This window comes from Schistocerca cancellata, chromosome 2 (assembly GCF_023864275.1).
Source record: "Schistocerca cancellata isolate TAMUIC-IGC-003103 chromosome 2, iqSchCanc2.1, whole genome shotgun sequence".
In the NCBI taxonomy this organism is placed as follows: domain Eukaryota; kingdom Metazoa; phylum Arthropoda; class Insecta; order Orthoptera; family Acrididae; genus Schistocerca; species Schistocerca cancellata.
Genome location: NC_064627.1, coordinates 849,419,479 through 849,434,246, shown reverse-complemented (window position 1 = coordinate 849,434,246; position 14,768 = coordinate 849,419,479).

Here is a 14,768-nt window from a genome sequence, read left to right as displayed (position 1 = left end):
AAGAACGACTGTCTGAAAGCCTCTGTGCGCGCTCTAATCTCTCTAATTTTACATTCGTGATCTCCTCGGGAGGTATAAGTAGGGGGAAGCAATATATTCGATACCTCATCCAGAAACGCACGCTCTTGAAACCTGACGAGCAAGCTACACCGCGATGCAGAGCGCCTCTCTTGCAGAGTCTGCCACTTGAGTTTGTTAAACATCTCCGTAATGCTATCACGGTTACCAAATAACCCTGTGACGAAACGCGCCGCTCTTCTTTGGATCTTCTCTATCTCCTCCGTCAACCCGATCTGGTACGGATCCCACACTGATGAGCAATACTCAAGTATAGGTCGAACGAGTGTTTTGTAAGCCACCTCCTTTGTTGATGGACTACATTTTCTAAGGACTCTCCCAATGAATCTCAACCTGGTACCCGCCTTACCAACAATTAATTTTATATGATCATTCCACTTCAAATCGTTCCGCACGCATACTCCCAGATATTTTACAGAAGTAACTGCTACCAGTGTTTGTTCTGCTATCATATAATCATAGAATAAAGGATCCTTCTTTCTATGTATTCGCAATATATTACATTTGTCTATGTTAAGGGTCAGTTGCCACTCCCTGCACCAAGTGCCTATCCGCTGCAGATCTTTCTGCATGTCGCTACAATTTTCTAATGCTGAAACTTCTCTGTATACTACAGCATCATCCGCGAAAAGCCGCATGGAACTTCCGACACTATCTACTAGGTCATTTATATATATTGTGAAAAGCAATGGTCCCACAACACTCCCCTGTGGCACGCCAGAGGTTACTTTAATGTCTGTAGACGTCTCTCCGTTGATAACAACATGCTGTGTTCTGTTTGCTAAAAACTCTTCAATCCAGCCACACAGCTGGTCTGATATTCCGTAGGCTCTTACTTTGTTTATCAGGCGACAGTGCGGAACTTTATCGAACGCCTTCCGGAAGTCAAGAAAAATAGCATCTACCTGGGAGCCTGTATCTAATATTTTCTGGGTCTCATGAACAAATAAAGCGAGTTGGGTCTCACACGATCGCTGTTTCCGGAATCCATGTTGATTCCTACATAGTAGATTCTGAGTTTCGAAAAACGACATGATACTCGAGCAAAACACATGTTCTAAAATTCTACAACAGATCGACGTCAGAGATATAGGTCTATAGTTTTGCGCATCTGCTCGACGACCCTTCTTGAAGACTGGGACTACCTGTGCTCTTTTCCAATCATTTGGAACCTTCTGTTCCTCTAGAGACTTGCGGTACACGGTTGTTAGAAGGGGGGCAAGTTCTTTCGCGTACTCTGTGTAGAATCGAATTGGTATCCCGTCAGGTCCAGTGGACTTTCCTCTGTTGAGTGATTCCAGTTGCTTTTCTATTCCTTGGACACTTATTTCGATGTCAGCCATTTTTTCGTTTGTGCGAGGATTTAGAGAAGGAACTGCAGTGCGGTCTTCCTCTGTGAAACAGCTTTGGAAAAAGGTGTTTAGTATTTCATCTTTACGCTTGTCATCCTCTGTTTCAATGCCATCATCATCCCGGAGTGTCTGGACATGATGTTTCGAGCAACTTACTGATTTAACGTAAGACCAGAACTTCCTAGGATTTTCTGTCAAGTCGGTACCTAGTATTTTACTTTCGAATTCACTGAACGCTTCACGCATAGCCCTCCTTACGCTAACTTTGACATCGTTTAGCTTCTGTTTGTCTGAGAGATTTTGGCTGCGTTTAAACTTGGAGTGAAGCTCTCTTTGCTTTCGAAGTAGTTTCCTAACTTTGTTATTGTACCACGGTGGGTTTTTCCCATCCTTCACAGTTTTACTCGGCACGTACCTGTCTAAAACGCATTTTACGATTGCCTTGAACTTTTTCCATAAACACTCAACGTTGTCAGTGTCGGAACAGAAATTTTCGTTTTGATCTGTTAGGTAGTCTGAAATCTGCCTTCTATTACTCTTGCTAAACAGATAAACCTTCCTCCCTTTTTTTATATTCCTATTAACTTCCATATTCAGGGATGCTGCAACGGCCTTATGATCACTGATTCCCTGTTCTGCACTTACAGAGTCGAAAAGTTCGGGTCTGTTTGCTATCAGTAGGTCCAAGATGTTATCTCCACGAGTTGGTTCTCTGTTTAATTGCTCGAGGTAATTTTCGGATAGTGCACTCAGTATAATATCACTCGATGCTCTGTCCCTACCACCCGTCCTAAACATCTGAGTGTCCCAGTCTATATCTGGTAAATTGAAATCTCCACCTAAGACTATAACATGCTGAGAAAATTTTTGTGAAATGTATTCCAAATTTTCTCTCAGTTGTTCTGCCACTAATGCTGCTGAGTCGGGGGGTCGGTAAAAGGAGCCAATTATTAACCTAGCTTGGTTGTTGAGTGTAACCTCCACCTACAATAAGCCCCCCCCCCCTATTCTAACTCCGACTTTTGCTGTTGCACAAGGATTAAAAAAAATACGCGAACTGACTCTAATCAACCCTGCCATTGGAGTAGAAGAGAGTTTGGCACCTGCAATAATTTAATTTGATAAATAAGTTAAATAAACGAAGGTTTCATTAACATAGTGAGGAATGATAGGGTTGCTCTACCGATTAACAGAATGAAAGTTCTGTCCAAAAGAACAATATGATTTATTAAGACTAAACACAAAATAATAAACAAAAACACATGAAACATTTACAATACATCAAATTGGCTCAAATTGGATACTCAAACAAACGCTGTGAATGTGAAGTTGTCCCTCAACTAGATTGTGAGGATTATGACGAAGTGGTCTGTGCAGCCAATTCCTTGCAACTCAAATCTTAGGGAAAACACATAGCCAACACAACATTCATTGCTGCTACCCAAGACAGAACAAAGTTAGAAAAAGACGAACAGGCGCGCTCTGCTGAGCTCTGATTATCACCTAGGAAAATCCCTGTCTGCCGGTGCTGCGGACATACCTTACCAAACTGTCTTCTTAACTGCCAGAACAGGATCTGGCGTACCGGAGGCGATGGCTGGTTGCTTCGACGTCCTCGACCGAAAGGCGAGAGCCGACTCCCCACAAGAGCACCCGTACAAAACTGAACACAGAACATTCCCGCCCCCACGACAGTGGCCGTGTTTAACCGTTCCAAAAAGCCAACTCGAAAACCGGCGGAAAATTCCACTCCATTGCCGGAACACTACCATTCCACCAATGGAGATTCTTGGCGCCAATTTCTGCGCCGATTTTGCTACGTCACGGAGCTATGGCCTGAGTAAGCCAATCACAGTTACGATTTTGCAGAAAGCGCGGGAATTTGCCCGCCACAACTGCCTGGGTACACAAGTCATTCCCACGCCTCACTGGTAGTCCGCCAGAAAGTGTTTTCGCTAAGTTTCTGCGAAGTAACGGAACCTCTAGCCCAGCCGCTACTTCAGGCCCTTGCGGGCGTGCCTCTTGACAATGTCGGCGTCTGGAAAGCATTCACTCGACTCTCTCACACCCGTCGGCTTACCCTTTCAAAGTGAGCAGAGCCCGCCTGTCACCGGACCACCCGGGTGACGAGTGACGCTGTGTGGGAAGTCCGCAAGTGAAGGAATAGCAACTTTCCACCGCATGCAATTAGAGAGGAGAATCGTAATTGTAATTGGTGAGCGGTTGGCTCACTTAGGAGCAAGGTAGTGAGTCAATCGCCCAAGAACAATCTCGCAAACTGGCTGCACATGCCGCACTCTATAAAGAAAATCACTACAACTGAAAAATGCAGCTCATAGAGGGAGGATTATTTATGATGTAGCCAACTTCACCTTCTTAATATGGAACACTAACACTCACATCACACATCCACACCCAGGGAGCCCCTTCCAAACACCGATTCACACAGACATTCACTCTCTAAATATGGCCCGGGCATGTGAGCCAAATATGGAGCAATTTATTCTTTACAATCAGAGTTGGAGTGCTCCGCAATTAAATGCCCAAGATGTTACAACAATTTCAATCATTAAACTAACCTGAACTCACTCACACATGATACTATTTAAGTTAACAATCTCTTTGTGAGCTTTCAGAATCTAATTACAACCTCCGATTCATTCTGTCTCCCTGCAGCAAGAATAACCTTTACAAAATGTTCCCTGAACTGATGGTCCATTCACAATGACAGTGGTGGTATCTGCTTCGGTTTATGGGGACTTCAGGCACACTGTTTGCATACACACAACAATAAATACAAAATACAAAAAAAAACATGGTGTGGAGAACAATACAGTAATTTGTAATAAGAATTACAGTGTAAAACACAAACACATACAAGGTATAACATACATTACAAAAACAACACTAGAGAAAGAAATTTAAGAAAAAAAAACAAGGTTCATGGGGCATCAAGTTGCGCATGCACATTGCACAAAGTTCACGACTGTGCTGAGAATGAGGCACTAAATCGCATTGTTAGAAATATTCGAAGCACTTCACAAATTCCACAGTACTGACATCACGTAGGGCTAAACGTCGGGTGTTGTTGCTACGTTGTTGCAACGGCAATAGGGTGTGCTGGAGAATCTGCAGTACTCTGTTGAGATTGCACCAAGACCTATGCATATGATCACAGCAGTACGGTAGGAAGACACAGTGATAGGCTCTCCTCACGTCGATTAATTGTCTCTGAGGTCTACTTGTTGGGATACATCACTAGTCTAGGTCTCTTCTCTGGCTGGACAGTACTTTACGTTTCGCAATATTGCAGTTCGACGAGGGATGATGGCACGTGGAGTGACTCCACAAGGGTGTGAGGTCATCCATACAGGATCGAACTAGGAGCGACGATTGCTAAAACTGCTCTCTAATAGAGAGGAGAAGTTAGAAATGAGACCATACATTTGTTACTGTGGCATGATACTGCTTTGTGTATGCATATTGGCCAATGCTAGTGAGTTGTAAAAACCCAAACAGGTGAGTACATAGCGTCCCTTTCTGTCCTGAGGCACATGAGGCGCAGGTTCTGACACGATATGTGATCTTCTTCATGTACTCACGACAACGTGGTCTACCGCAGGGAATCCCTCCAAACGGCTGCCGCGTCCGGAGAGCTAGCAGGCTGTCGCGTGTGGGTCGCGTGTCAGTGTCAACGGCCAGCCTCACTTTCGCTTGTGGCCCGGCGAGGATCCCGCCTAATCCCTCAGGTATACGGCCCGGTGACTGTCAGCTTGCAGGACCGGACGCTCGCCTTCTAGCAGGTAGCCGAAGACCTCTTGTTTTTGCGCTGGCTGGCCTCTGCATTGCCACGATACCTGTCATCTGCACAGTTGTGACAAAAATCTTATGCCTAACTTTTTCCCATAACCTTCTATGTTATAATAAATTTACATAATGACACATTGATGGTCTGTCATTTCAGACACTCTTATTTTACTTTTATAGTTATTAATCTATGGCTATCATTATAACAAAATAGAGACCGGTCTCACTACTGTACATGGTGTGTGACGCTACACTGGATGAACAGCTAAATGTGCGGGCCCGCACTAATATTACTATTAATTATATAGATCGACAGTAGACATGCTCAAGAATTAACTACCATTTGCCAACGATCTACATTCTATGTCTTTTAATTAAAATATGTTGTTATGCAGGTCTAAGTTTTACTGTGCTATAAAGAACATGCAACTATGCTACTTTCGCTCGCCCGTCGTCCCTCCATCTCGTGTCTGTGGTTTGGTGACCTGAAAAATAGCATCTGAACAGGCGCGCTCTGCTGAACACTTGTGGTAGAAAACCGCCACAATATTAATCTAGTTATTGTTAAATGCTACAGTTTAACTTATCCTAGTATATCGTACCTTTCTCTTTTTTTTTGTTTGTTTACCTTATACAATACTCTTACATAATTCCTGTTACGTTGAGATGTCTCGCTGCTCGCCGCTATTGCCGACAGTGATGTGCGCGCCGTACGACATGACCTCCGAGTTTTCATTACGCCTCACTGAAACTCCAGAGACTGGGTTAGCCATGGCTATACATGACAATAAATTTATAGTTGCAACTTCCTTCTCTATGTGATGCGGTTTTCGCGATCAAAGCACACCTTTCCAGAAGCAATGTAATACGACCAAGCCAGGACTGGTTCCTGTTGAGGATTCAGTCGCCCAGCACACGCCAGCTACACAGTATGTCACGAATATCCAAGTATAAGTCCCTGGTTATTCATCTGTGACAGTCATGAGCAGCACGCTAAATCCCCAACCAGCACATTGGCATGGTCGGCTTTATGCCCGCATTTCTCTTGTCTAGGGCACCATTGGAGTCAAACGCTCACAGGTTCACCCCGACTTGCAAGACAACGATGCTGGCGCAGCTCTGCAAAAAACTATACTGCCCATATTCATCCTCGAAATCACGCAATATACCACAATCTTGCAGTGCACTGACGCGTGCCTGCAAGCATTGGTATGAACGTCTCACGAACTGGTTGTGGCCGCTATGGAGCGTATCACGACTTCTCAGAACGCTTCTAAGAGCACGTTCTTGTATGCGCCCGTTTGTGCGACATCTCGTCACTCATCTTTACCCCTTAACATGGACACCAGATAGGAAAGGACAAAAACATTGCTCATGGAAAGGTAGTGCCTCTTATCGCAACGACAGAGGAGATCCCGAACATAGACAAAAAAGTTAACAGCAGTAAATTTTTATGCGAGAAAACGCAGCGTGTTAATATTTTAACAGTCTTAATCTATTAATGCAATGATTATTGTTCCCCGAAGAAAGGTTCATATATTTGCCTATTCTACTATGTACACGACTTAAACTACTATTATTCAACGAACTTCTTTGTGTGAGAGAAGTGGTGGAGTCCTATGGACTAGTGCCAATCCCTTCTTAGACTCCCCCTCTTCTGACGTGCATTAGGATTTGGAGGTCTAATTTCAATCTCCTGGTTCTCCTGTTGTCCTTGATTTCGCTCTCTCCAATTACAGTCGCTTTGCCGTTCGTCATTCCTCCTGTCCCAGATTGCTTGTCTAGATTGACCCTGTTCCCTGACATTCTGGTTTCCGTGTCTCTGGTTTCCATAACCTTGAATAGCGTAACCTTGATTTCCGTAACCCTGGTTTCCTAACTGACCAGTGCGATTATGCGATCTGTTGTCGTCTTCCCTTGCTGGCCCGTTATATTTGTTATTTTGCGCCTTCTTCCTGTCCTTTGCGTCTTGTTTATCGAAGACTACTTCGAGTTCGCGCAGTAGACTCTTGAATGCATCTATGTCAGATCCACACTTCCCGTCAAGTGTCTGTTGATACCTAACTGGCAATTTGGAAAAGCAAAATTTAATGATTTCTCCGTTGCTATATGGACTATCTAAAAACTGATTCTTCTTGAGTAAATCATCAAAAAATTTGGTTGTGCTTCTATGCCCGGACACTTCTAGTTCAGGACAAAATATTATTTCCTCTTTAATCCTGTCTTGCGTTTCCTTTGACCAGTAGGTCCGCAGGAATGCACCAACAATTTCCTGATAAGTCCGACACGTCGCTGCCACGCCCCGCATCTTTTCCGCAGCTGGGCCTTCGATGTGTCCACACATGAATTCTAATTTGGCCTGGGTTGGCCATGACGACGGTAATGAATTTGTAAATTGCATCACCCAGCTCTTCGGATGCATCGACCCTCCATTATCTTTGAATTTCTGGAATTTTAGTATCGACAGGAAGTGATTGTGATCAAAATTCTGTCCGATCCTCGCACTGGTGTTGTCACTCGTTTCCGATACTTGCACGTCTGCTGAGTGTCCTGATCTATCTTGCTGATAACTGTGATGTGCTACGTCTGTATCACAGTGGAAGTGGTATTCAGCATTCACTCTTCTAAGTGGGCTGCAATTATTGGAGCTATTACTCGCTGTTTCTGCGTGTGCATTGTTCGTTCCGCACACTGTCACTGGGCTAGAGCACGGCGGGCTTTTCCTCGGAGACACAATCCTGTGTACTCCATCATTGGTATCCGAACGCACAGTGCTCGTGTGCCCGTTTCGCTCTAGTTTTGCTATCCGACTCTCTACTTCTTTCATTCGTTTCGTGATGTTCGTAACCGCAAAATTACCTTGAGTCTTTAAGGCCGCTAGGGATTTTGAGTGCACTTGTGTCGCACGTCACAAGCGCCCTGCGAGTTGAGAAGTTACTCTTGCGATTTTCATTGCCCCTGTTGCTGCAGTTTTGGCTAGGCCTGCTACTTTTTGTGCTACCATTGACATTTGTTTTGCTTCTCCACATTCTTTCTTTATTGTTAATAATTCCCCACGAATTTCCCCTATATGCGAAATTATTGCCTCAGTGTCCTTCTTACGCTGTTCGTCAGTTCTTCTTTCTCCTTCTTACGTTGTTTCTCAGCTTCTTCCTTCTCCTTCTTATGCTGTTTGTCAGCTTCTTCTTTCTCCTTCTTACGTTGTTTCTCAGCTTCTTCCTTCTCCTTCTTACGCTGTTTGTCAGCTTCTTCTTTCATTGATCGTAGGAAGCTAAGTATTGGGTTCAAGTCATCTTTTTGATCCTCTTCAATCATGGGCGATGTAACTCTGGACACCTGGGCGCTAGAGCTTTGACGTGGCCGAGCTGGCCCCTGTCTGCTCTCGTTCGTTTGATTATAAATTTCTGCTACCGTCTCGACCTGTGTGCATGTCTCTGTTTCATCCTCTACCTCACTATCATAATCACGGCCGCGACGCTGCTCTATGATCGCGTCCAAATCACCCTCCTCATCAATGAGTCTTTCGTCCTGACCTGCTAAAAATGTGCCCATCTCATCTCCGAACCTATCCCCGTCAGTAAACTTCCCCTTATCCGTTTATGCTATCCTCTTTTGTTTTAGCTTCGCTCGATAATAGTCGTGCCTTACTTCTCGTTATCATTCATGAAAAACAAATTTATCTAAAATGCTCAATAAAATTAATCTACTCCATATATTTTTACACATAGACATAAAATTTCAACAACGCCTCTCCAACACTGTAATTATACGCACGATTTGTTGTGGTACAGAGACCGCACACAAACCCGACAAAGCGTGATGTGATACAGATACACCATCAAAGGAACACAAAAACAATTAACACAAGAATATATACACTGAAAACAAAAACTGTAATCATGTGCCGCTACTTAAAACTAAACGCGGAACTACCAGAAAAAAACTTGGGTATTAATCAATAAAAAAAATTAAGCAAAAAAAATTCTGGATGTCCCTACTACTAATAATACTAGCTTATCAGCGATTCACAGGAAAGATCCGAGGCTAAGGGTCGCCATTTTATGCGAGGTGCCGGGGCAAGCAGTGTATTCAACACTAAATTCTTCTAGAATCTACATATGTAAATGATGCTCTAAGCCCCCCCTATTCTAACTCCGACTTTTGCTGTTGCACAAGGATTAAAAAAAATATGCGAACTGACTCTAATCAACCCTGCCATTGGAGTAGAAGAGAGTTTGGCACCTGCAATAATTTAATTTGATAAATAAGTTAAATAAACGAAGGTTTCATTAACATAGTGAGGAATGATAGGGTTGCTCTACCGATTAACAGAATGAAAGTTCTGTCCAAAAGAACAATATGATTTATTAAGACTAAACACAAAATAATAAACAAAAACACATGAAACATTTACAATACATCAAATTGGCTCAAATTGGATACTCAAACAAACGCTGTGATTGTGAAGTTGTCCCTAAACTAGATTGTGAGGATTATGACGAAGTGGTCTGTGCAGCCAATTCCTTGCAACTCAAATCTTAGAGAAAACACATAGCCAACACAACATTCATTGCTGCTACCCAAGACAGAACAAAGTTAGAAAAAGACGAACAGGCGCGCTCTGCTGAGCTCTGATTATCACCTAGGAAAATCCCTGTCTGCCGGTGCTGCGGACATACCTTACCAAACTGTCTTCTTAACTGCCAGAACAGGATCTGGCGTACCGGAGGCGATGGCTGGTTGCTTCGACGTCCTCGACCGAAAGGCGAGAGCCGACTCCCCACAAGAGCACCCGTACAAAACCGAACACAGAACATTCCCGCCCCCACGACAGCGGCCGTGGTTAACCATTCCAATCAGCTACTCTAAAACCGGCGGAAAATTCCACTCCATTGCTGGAACACTACCATTCCACCAATGGAGATTCTTGGCGCCAATTTCTGCACCGATTTTGCTACGTCACGGAGCTATGGCCTGAGTAAACCAATCACAGTTACGATTTTGCAGAAAGCGCGGGAATTTGCCCGCCACAACTGCCTGGGTACACAAGTCATTCCCACGCCTCGCTGGTAGTCCGCCAGAAAGTGTTTTCGCTAAGTTTCTGCGAAGTAACGGAACCTCTAGCCCAGCCGCTACTTCAGGCCCTTGCGGGCGTGCCTCTTGACAATGTCGGCGTCTGGAAAGCATTCACTCGACTCTCTCACACCCGTCGGCTTACCCTTTCAAAGTGAGCAGAGCCCGCCTGTCACCGGACCACCCGGGTGACGAGAGACGCTGCGTGGGAAGTCCGCGTGTGAAGGAATAGCAACTTTCCACCGCATGCAATTAGAGAGGAGAATCGTAAGATAGAAATATGAGAGGGGGCTCATGCCACCTCTCAAAGCATGTGCCTGTGAGCTTAAATTAAATAAAGGCACATTTATAATTGTAACTGTATATACGTCCCCATCAGGAAATTTTCATCTATTTTTGAAAAATTTGGACTCCTTGTTGTGCTATCTGTCAGACAGGGGGAAGCAAATTATTATTTGTGGGGACTTTAATGTAGATGCTCTGAAAGAGGGTAATAGGAAAAATGACCTTGAAGTATTACTCGGTTCTTTCAATTTGACACCTGTTATTGATTTTCCTACTCGGGTGGTAAAGGATAGCAGCTCACTGATAGATAACTTCTTTATAGACCAAGATAAGTTTAACCAGATAAATGCTCAGCCTGTTGAGAATGGTCTTTCTGATCATGGTGCACAGCTAGTTACAATATATGACATAGCTCCATTCGGCAAAGTAGTATGTTCAGTCAACGATTTAACAATTGCAAATTTCAGGGAAAGCCTACAGCATTTAGACTGGGATGAGGTGTACTGTGAACCTGATGCCAATTTAAAATATAATTTATTTCATGACATTTTTGTAAATGCATTTGGAAACTGCTTGCCCAAGAAAATAGTTAAATATACTCGTAAGAAACCTTGTAAGAAACCATGGCTTACTAAGGGTATAAAAATATCTTGTAACCGGAAAAGCAAATGTATCTGACAGCAAGAAAGAGTAGTGACCCAGAAACTATCAAACATTATAAAAACTACTGTGTTATATTAAGAAAAGTTATTAAAAAATCGAGAAGTATGTGTATCATGTCTGAAATCAGCAACTCTGATAGTAAAATTAAAACAATTTGGAATATTATTAAAAGAGAAACAGGTCAACCAAGAGCACAGGAAGACAGTATTACCATCAAATTGAATGAAAACTTTATGAACAAAAAGTCAGAAGTTGAAAATACTTTTAATAACCATTTTCTAAATGTTGTGAATTTAGTAGGATCCAGGTGTTCATTAGAAAATGCTAGGCTGTTAATGGAAGAGGCCATACCTATGCAATTTGATACTATTGAAATCTCACCCACTTATCCCTCTGAAATTAGGAAAATAATAAACTTGCTTAAAAGCAAAAACTCACATGGAATTGATGGCATTTCCAGCAAAATTCTAAAAGCTTGTTCTCAACAGATAAGTAAGATTCTCAGCCACCTGTGTAATAGCTCTCTGGAACACGGCATTTTCCCTGATAGACTGAAATATGCTATTGTTATACCTTTGCATAAAAAGGGAGATAGATCTGATGTCAACAATTACCGTCCAATCTCCCTTCTAACAGCTTTATCCAAAATTTTTGAGAAAGTAATGTATTTAAGAGTAGCTTCACATATCTGTAACAATGAAGTACTAACAAAATGTCAGTTTGGTTTCCAGAAAGGTTTTTCAACAGAAAATGCCATATATGCTTTCACCAATCAAATTTTGAATGATCTGAATAACCGAATTTTTTGTGATCTCTCAAAGGCTTTTGATTGTGTAAATCATGAAATTCTACTAGACAAACTCAAGTATTGTGGCATGAGTGGGACAGTGCACAAATGGTTTAATTCGTACCTAACTGGAAGAGTGCAGAAAGTTGAAATAAGTAGTTCTCATAATATGCAAAGATCAGCACATTCCTCAAACTGGGGAACTATCAAGAATGGGGTCCCACAAGGGTCAGTCTGGGGTCCTTTGTTGTTCTTAATATATATTAATGACTTGCCATTCTATATTCATGAAAAGGCAAAGTTAGTTCTCTTTGCTGATGATACAAGTATAGTAATCACACCTAACAAACAAGAATTAACTGATGAAATTGTCAATACTGTCTTTCAGAAAATTACTAAGTGGTTCCTTGTAAACAGACTCTCACTGAATTTTGATAAGACACAGTACATACAGTTCCGTACAGTGAATGGTATGACGCCATTAATAAATATAGACCTTAATCAGAAGCATATAGCTAAGGTAGAATATTCCAAATTTTTAGGTGTGTCCATTGATGAGAGATTAAATTGGAAGAAACACATTGATGATCTGCTGAAACGTTTGAGTTCAGCTACTTATGCAATAAGGGTCATTGCAAATTTTGGTGATAAACATCTTAGTAAATTAGCTTACTACGCCTATTTTCACTCGTTGCTTTCATATGGCATCATATTTTGGGGTAATTCATCACTGAGGAATAAAGTATTTATTGCACAAAAGCGTGTAATCAGAATAATAGCTGGAGTCCACCCAAGATCATCCTGCCGACATTTATTTAAGGATCTAGGGATATTCACAGTAGCTTCTCAGTATATATACTCTCTTATGAAATTTGTTATTAACAACCAAACCCAATTCAAAAGTAATAGCAGTGTGCATGACTACAATACTAGGAGAAAGGATGATCTTCACTATTCAAGATTAAATTTAACTTTGGCACAGAAAGGGGTGAATTATACTGGCACTAAAGTCTTTGGTCACTTACCAAATAGTATCAAAAGTCTGACAGATGACCAACAAGTATTTAAGAAGAAATTAAAAGAATTTCTGAATGACAACTCCTTCTACTCCATTGAGGAATTTTTAGATATAAATTTAAAAAAAAATAAAATAAAATAAAAAATAAAAATAAAAAACACAAAAAAATGAAAAAGTTGTTATATTAACTTAAGTATGTTGTTAAATTAACTTAATTATGTCATGTATTGAAAATTTGACTTGTTCCACATCATTACGAAATATCGTATTCATGATCCATGGAACTAGTATTAATCTAATCTAATCTAATAGTATACCAACTTTTTCAGTTTTATATATCCCCTATGTCTGATACAATTCGTATTGCAAATAGAGATTTGTTAAGATGCTTCAGCAGTTCTGTGATGTGCTCCTCCCAGTTGAATTTATTATCAAGCTGTAATCCCAAGAATTTAACACTGTCTATTTCTTTTATCTGCTTGTCGTTGTATGCTAGGCATATACTCATGGGACACCCATTTCAAGTTCTGAACTGCATGTAGTGTGTTTTTTCAAAGTTTAGTGACAAAGAATTGGTCAGGAACCAGTGATTAATGTCCACAAATATTTTATTAGCCGATCTTTCTAAGACTAAACTTGATTTGCTATTTATTGCAATGTTTGTATCATTGGCAAACAAAACAAATTTGGCATCTGGTAATGATACTGATGAAAGGTCATTGATACACACAAGAAAAATTAAGAGCCCTAAGATGGAACCTTGTGGGACCCCACATGTAATTTGTTCCCAGTTGGATGATGCCTGATAGCTCAATACATATCTCTTTCCTAATAATACCCTTCGTTTCCTGCCAGAGATGTAAGATTTGAACCATTTTGCAGCATTTCCTGTTACACCATAATATTCTAATTTACTTAAAAGGATACTGTGATTTACACAGTCAAATGCCTTTGGCAGATCACAAAATATACCAGTTGCCTGCAATTTTTTGTCTAATGAATTAAGTATATTTTCACTGAAAGTGTAGATAGCCTTCTAGGTATCAGAACCCTTTAGAAATCCGAACTGCGACGTTGACAGTATGATGTTTGTGATAAGCTGGTAATAAAGCTGATTGTACATTATCTTTTCTAAAATTTTTGAGAATGCTGGCAACAGTGAAATTGGACGGAAATTTGCTGCCATTTCTTTATCTCCCTTCTTAAACAGTGGCTTAACATCAGCATATTTCAACCATTCAGGAAATATTCCACTGATAAACGACTGGTTACACAGAGAGCTTAATATGTTACTTAACTCAGAATCACATTCTTTAATGAACTTTGTTGATATCTCATCATACCCACTAGATGTTTTGATTTTAAAGAATTTTGGACATTACTTCTGCTGGTGTAGGGAAGGTCAAATTCATATTATGGAAGTTACTTGAAATGTCTGGTCAGAGGTATTCCATAGCAGCATCTACAGAACCTGACAACCCCATATTTTCTGTAGCAGTTATAAAATGTTTGTTAAACAGTTCTGCAACACTATACACATCTGTCACCAATGTATCATTTACTCTTAATGCTATGTGTCCCTCTTCATGTCTGGTTCTACCGGTCTGCTCCTTCACTATATTCCATATTATCTTTATTTTATTATCTGATATGACAATCTTTTCCTTGTAATATATTTGCTTTGATGTCCATATTACAGTCTTTA